Source organism: Berghia stephanieae, chromosome 2, assembly GCF_034508935.2.
Source record: "Berghia stephanieae isolate SIO BIC M18660-M18661 chromosome 2, UCSD_Bste_1.3, whole genome shotgun sequence".
NCBI lineage: Eukaryota > Metazoa > Mollusca > Gastropoda > Nudibranchia > Aeolidiidae > Berghia > Berghia stephanieae.
Genome location: NC_088361.1, coordinates 12,831,643 through 12,838,999, shown reverse-complemented (window position 1 = coordinate 12,838,999; position 7,357 = coordinate 12,831,643). Strand labels below are relative to the sequence as shown.

General features: G+C 34.8%; 1 long non-coding RNA gene across 1 annotated transcript; it reads right to left on the bottom strand.

Moving 5' to 3' along the window:
• Positions 1–693: 693 nt before the first annotated feature.
• On the bottom strand, positions 694–2,095 carry LOC144966717 (uncharacterized). The gene is made up of 2 exons (XR_013644259.1): positions 1,560–2,095; positions 694–1,168 (listed from the first exon to the last, which is right to left on the bottom strand). It is a non-coding gene; the product is annotated as an uncharacterized LOC144966717 (long non-coding RNA).
• Positions 2,096–7,357: the final 5,262 nt, after the last annotated feature.

The following is a 7,357-nucleotide window of genomic DNA, read 5'->3' as shown; positions in this document are numbered from 1 at the left end:
GTAATTATGTTATTGCTTTTGTAGCAAATTAACAATCAAAAGTGAAAGCTTCCAACCATACGATAAGAATAAAAATTGCCGGCACCTTATCGCACGTTAAAACGCTTTAAACAACTTTTTCTGACCCCATCCCTTGGATCGGATTCTAGGGTCCTATCACTTTCAATCGGATGACACTTGAACAAAGTCCTAGACTGACCCTGGTTGCAACAATCAGGTACCTCCGTGATAAACGTGATCTATAATGTTATGGGTCTATCTACCCCTCTCTCATGTAAAACACCTAATGGTGTGAGTCCATCCAGTAACAATGTTACAACAATCAATTACAGCCTTGAAATTATTTTGACGTTTATATCAGTATCCGTTTTTAAAAATTACGTTAGCCCGGCCCAATCTTTAACTACTTTTCAAACGAAAGTAATTTCTTTGAATCAACTTCATATGAACTTATAACATATGATGATTAGTTCAGATATAAAATATATTAAAATTGTCAAAGTGCCAGTCTGTGAAGGAGGAACCATCCCACCGCTGCCACCAAAATATGTCACAATGTAGGTGCAGGCAAAGGTACTGACCTACGTGACGATCCCAAAGCCAGAGTACGGTGGCTATTTACCCCAGGTTTGAGACATTAAAGGTGGTTCCACACGACACATAAAACTAAATGCACATCGCAAGACAATTGAATTATAATTTTATAACTGTTTATTACAAATCTAAAGAAAAAATAAAAGGAAAGAAAGAATAATATTCAAATTAAAAGTGTGACAACATATATCAAATATCAAAATATCAAAAATGATGGTGATGCATGATGGTGATGATGCAAATAATAATCTACAGGTTGGGGCCCCTTACCTTACTTAATACGCAGACATGCAATGAATGGTAAATGATGATGAAGGTGAAGATGATATTCTTGACCACATTATCGATGTCTTTCGGTATTATTATATCTATAGGAGTCCAAACATGTTCACAGTTCACTTTTCTGTCACAAGTTCTTTCAATTGTTAATTTCACTTTAATTTAAGTCCAGGTTGGAAATGTTTTTTTATTAAATTGTTTTCTCGATAAATATGGAACCAAAATGTTTTCAAGATAACAAACAAATGTTACTGGTATCACGTCTGGTTTATAGCCGGGGCTAACCGACTCTATTCTGTATAGAAAGAGATACATGATTAATACAATAATCCTATATTCACACTTAATCATGTGCCATACTTATTCATAAGTGAGACTTATCTTAGCACATCATTTCAATCTAGAGAGATTGACGATTACTCTTAATTATCTCAAAATTAATATATCAATATTTATTTACGACAGAGATTAAGTAAGTGTAGATAACTTTTATTCTTTAATCAATCTTTACATCTTTTATCCTTAAACTTCAAGCACGATATTAAAATATCTTAATATTTGTATTCTGAAGAAATACACAATAATAGTACACATGGAAATTCACTGCTGATGATCTTACATCATAAATCTCATAAACTTATAGCATAAACTATCATTAAAATCACAATTAATTAATGGAAACACACCATTAATAGAGCCGTCAAATAACGAAATTTCACTGGCGGTTAATATACAAAGTTAATATTAATTCCCAAGCCAAGTGAATTTCTACAAAATGGAATGACTTGTGTGAGTCTCAGAGAGGACCTAGCATGTCTCTGCTCTGTTCAGGCTATCGTGATGGACTGACTAAAATTGGTAAAACTCTCTTCTATATATTAAAACTTCGTCTACCCAACCCATGGTCATAGACAATAAATTAACATAACTCAGGATCAGTCAAGACATTCTATTATTTAGTCAATTCTCAAAAGTGTCAGGTTTCCACCAAAGTCCGATAACGAACTACCCGGTTTCCGGAACTTTTAAGAAAACTTTCTTATACAATAGTTACGGGACTAAAGAAAACTTTTTACTCAATAGTCACGGGACTAGTCTCCCTGCCACGCTATCTCTCTATCTCCCATAACGGCGCCACTCTATCCTAATGTCACTAAGGTGACTATTTAATATTCATCAACGATGTTTTTCCAACAAAAGAAAACAAACAAAAAAAGCAACACTGAATATTTAAGGCGAAATAACCGGACACGCAAAGGTAACATAACAGGAAACAAGCATCATTGCTCACCTAGGACGGGCAACAAGCGTTTTGTGACAAGGACATTGCTGCTCTCCCTGATAATTTTATTTTTATTCATTATTATTCTAACCAGAAAGCGTTTACTTTATCAGTGGTTTCAAATGACTCCTAAACTTCTATACTTGAGCATCTATATAGAGCATTATCCACTAAACGTGCTCAAAGTTCAAAGGGCTTTGCAAGGTGTCCCCAGCCAACAACAACACTTTACATGTATGACGAGACATGACGCATGTTAGGCGATATTACATTTTTTATTCAGACAGAGATAACACCGTTAAAGGCTAGGTACTTATTTACACCTGATCACGGTAAGAGAATGTAAGTAAAGAGCCTTGTCCAAGGACTTAACTATGCGCCGCTCAGAACAGGAATCGAACCCAGGACCTTCCGATCCGTAGGCGAGTGTCATACCACTAGACCACATAGCCGCAAACTCCTAACTTGTCTAACAAGATTCAAATCAGAGACTTTAAAGAGATCTGAATTTGACAAGTTGAGGGAGGGGGGGGGGGCGACGTGTACATATATGCAGGTCTGACACCCGAACTCACTTATGGGCCTAGTTTAACATTGTTGTAATGGGCATTATTATTTTGCGTCATTTTTTAAAAAGATTCCCATTCCAACAATGAGCCCATAAGGAATTGGGTTATCAGACCTGCAAATACGTGCACGTCGTGGGGGGGGGGGGGGATCTAAATTATTGATGGATATTTGAGTTAAATATTTTCTTGCCAAAATATTTATTTTTTTAAAATAATAGATTAAATGTGTTTTACCGATGCACGGCAGCGCTGTCCATGGTCCGCTTACTTCACTCGCACCACTCACTCACTCATCGCCACAAAAGGTGGTTGGGGGTGGGGGGGGGGTGTCACAATAATAGTTTATAATATTTGTATATCATAATGAATCCGTGTCTGAAACACAAAGTGGACATCGTTATAGTCGACACAGTTATCCGCCGGAAAGTAGAGTTTAATAGTGGAAAAAAGATATGTTCAAAGCAACACTTTGTATTACTTTGTTCATTCATTTCGGTTGTTAGGAGATTATTACTGCTCTCATTCTTTCTCTCTCTCTCTCTCTCTCTCTCTCTCTCTCTCTCTCTCTCTCTCTATCTATCTATCTATCTATCTCTATCTCTATCTCTCTCTCACTCTCTATCTATCTATATATCTATCTTTCTATCCATCTATATATCTATCTGTCGTTCTATTATCTCTCTATATATCTATCTATCTATTTATCTATCCATCTACTCTCTCTCTCTCTCTCTCAACCAATCTATCTATTATCTCTCTCCTCTCTCACTCTCTCTCTCTCTCTCTCTCTCTCTATCTATCTATCTATCTATCTATCTATCTTTCTATCCATCTATATATCTATCTATCGTTCTATTATCTCTCTATATATCTATCTATCTATTTATCTATCCATCTACTCTCTCTCTCTCTCTCTCAACCAATCTATCTATTATCTCTCTCTCTCTCTCTCTCTTTCTCTCTCTCTCTCTCTCTCTCTCTCTCTCTCTCTCCTCTCTCTCCCTCTGTCTGTCTGTCTGTCTTTCGCCCATTGATCAATCCTTCTGACAAACAAATTATCCACATTTCCAAAAGTCAGTTTCCAATTTCAATTAAACTCCCCAGCATTTAAAAAATGGAAGAATAACAACAATAGTATAATTTAATCCAAAAATATGTAACATTATGTCGCTCGGAAGCATTACTAACTTGTCTGTGAAGTTGAATATGTTGCCCTCTTGAGCGTGATTTATTGATAGAACGAAATTGACGTCACTCGGTCTTTGTTATATTTTTTGCCATCCACGTTCATGAGTCATTCCACTAAACTGTATTAGCAGACTATAAACGTTCATGGTTACACATAGTTTTGATGTGTTGGTCGTTGTTCTTCCGATGGCAATGTTGTGAGTTCTGAGCCAAGCGCATCCTATCTATATAACAACTATATAACTGGATATCATTTGTTAGAACGCCGTTATAGATGGATTGATTGGTTTTGTTTTGTTTTGGTTGAGGTTGTTTATTTTTGGTTTTGTTTTGTTTTTTTGTTTGTTTGTTTTTGTTTTTTGTTTTTTTTTTTTTGTGTTGTGTCGTTGATGTTTATTTATATTTTTTAGTTTGTGTGGTTGTTTTTGTTGTTTTTGTTGTTTGTTTTATACTTATACTTGAACTTTGATATAGAGCAATATCCATTAAACGTGCCCAAAGCGCTTTAAACAAGGGTCCCTAATCAACAGCAACACTTAACATGTAGAACGAAACACGACGCCTGTTAAGGCGATATTACAATTTTTTTCGGAAAGAGACATCGCTGTTAACTGCCAGGTACTCATTTAAATTTTACACATCAATACGGTGACAGAATGTGAGTAAAGAGCCTTTTCCAAGGACTCAACTATGCGCCGAGCGAGACTCGAACTCGAACCCAGGACCTTCTCAGGACCTAAAGTGAGTATTATACCACAAGACCACATAGCCGCACATGGAGAGAATAAAAACATAGAAAATAGAAATCACCCAGATTGACTTTAAGTGTGATTTTCCTTTAGGCGAGTTGACATTTGGCAGATTCTTCTTAATGTTTTGTTTGTTTGTTTTAATGGTTTTACGGCGCTTGCAACACATTTATATCAGCGTCAGTAAAAAGGAAGAAAATGGGATAGTAAAAAGTTCTAGAATTACAAATAAAGCACCCACGAAAGAGTAAGACATAGGAGAAATGGGGACAAATAGGGATCAGGAGATGTAGATTCCAAGAGCACACTATCAAAGTACTTAGTTTGAGATCACCTATAAATCCTATCCGGACACAAGCACAAAATCCAACAAAGAGGAATACACTCAAATGCTTACATTATAAATTCAAAATAACAAATATAATAATACATAACAGAGAGATGATATACAAGGAAAAAATTATCATCTCCCAAAACAATAACTATGCATTTGACTGTTTCCCTCCCAGCTAGGACTCCGGCCAGGGCCAGGACAAAACCAAGTAATCTCAACCCAAGACAAAGACAGAAAGCATGTTGGAAAACAGATATAAGGGGATAGAAGACACAGTATGTACCCCCCCCCCCCCCCCCTGCCCACTATGGGAGGTCAGGAACCCCACCCAGAGATTCTTCTTAAAGTTCGATAACTGCTTTGTCGCAATTATTTTCAAACTTTGGCCAGAAAACTCATCCTTTAAATATCGAAGTAAGAAGTCCCAGGTTTGAGAGGTTTTGACAAGATGAGTAGCATTTTAATCGATCGATATAATTTGAAGGACGAAATAATTATTTATGGCCAAAAATTGAAATACGAGTAGGGTTTGTGTTTTTAGTCGTGATTTCTTTTTTCTTTCAGAGAAACTGCAGTGCTGGAGGACCTGGCCTGGCCCCACAGATTCTCACTAATCTGTGGCCTGGCCCACAGCGTAGCCATGGTTAACTTATAGCCTGACACTGACCAAAAAATGACGTCAAAAGACAAGTCTTTGACCGCAAAAGAAAACAATTCGTGAGTTGTATTCAATAGTTCAACCAATGGAATCACTTGTTTCCTCGAGCACTCTTAACGACAACTCACTAAACGCTGCACAAAACTAAAAAATGACGTCAAACTACAAGTCCTAATGGGTTCTAGTGTCAGGCTATAGATAGTATGCGGTTGGCTAAGAAGCTCACAGCATTGCCATCCGGAAGTATAACGGACCAACACACAAAACTATGTGTAACGTTGAGCGTTTATAGTCTGGTTAATACAGTTTAGTGAGAATTACTCATAAACGCGGATGGCTAAAAGCAACTACAAAGACCTGAGTGACGTCATCTTCATACTATCTATAAGAGTTAAGATGGATACGGTCACAGAGTCTCACTAATCTGTGGCCTGGCCTAGCCTGGCCCGGCCGCTGAGATTTCAGCCCCAACCATTTATCGGGTGACCGAAAGAGTGTAATATTTCAATGTGACGTATAGTCTTTCACGGCAGGTGCAGGCAGTGCGGGGTCAGCTCTCTTTCTCTCTCTCTTTCTCTTTAATGTCATCCCCACGGATATGCTATTCGGTCCTATGGAGTCAATTAATTCATAGATGACGATATAGATTATTATTGTAACAGAGAGGTTGATGATGATACTAGTTTTGAGCCGATAGATGGGTGGATGGGTGGGTGAAGGGGTGGGAGTGGGATGGAAGGAATTGTTGGAGATAATAAATGTTATTTGTATTAAATACTGTAACGGTTTATTTTCTCTGTGTTGCTTTCGGGTGTTTTTGTTGTTTTGTTAGTTTGTTTTTTTTTTTTTTGTTTTTTTTTTTTTTTGTTTGTTTTTGTTTTTTTCTTTTTGGGGGTTTGTTTGGTTTTTTTCTTGGGGGGGGGGGGGGGGTTGATCTTCTTTTTTGGTTTAGTTTTTTTCTGTTTTTTTTTTTTTTGTTTTTGTTTCTTGACCATTTAATGAAACTGATTGTAAGACTATATATTTTTGAAGATAAAAATACACCAGAATATTCAATTGTTAACGCAAATTAGAGGAAAAATAGCTCCTTGAATAAATAGTTTTTTTTTTGTTTTCTTTTTTCTTTTTTGTTTGTTTGTTTTTTGTTTGAGGGTGGGACTTTGTTCGTCCACCGCCCCTCCCCCCCCCCCTTACCTTCTCAAGTCACCCCCTCCCCCCTTTTCTTCTTGCCATTCTGTCTGAATGATAGAACATATTATAAATCCCTTGTTTATTATTATTATTATTATTATTATTATTATTATTATTATTATTATTTATTATTATTTATTATTATTATTATTATTATTATTATTATTATTATTATTATTATTATTTTATTATTATTATTATTATTATTATTATTATTATTATTATTATTATTATTATTATTATTATTATTATTATTAATATATTATTATTATTATTATTATTATTATTATTATTATTATTATTATTATTATTATTATTATTATTATTATTATTATTACTATTATTTTTTTCTATTATTGTTATTTATTATTATTATTATTATTATTATTATTATTATTATTATTATTATTATTATTATTATTATTATTATTATTATTATTATTATTATTATTATTATTATTATTATTATCATTATTATTATTTTTTTTTTTTTATTTTTTTTTTTTTTTTAAT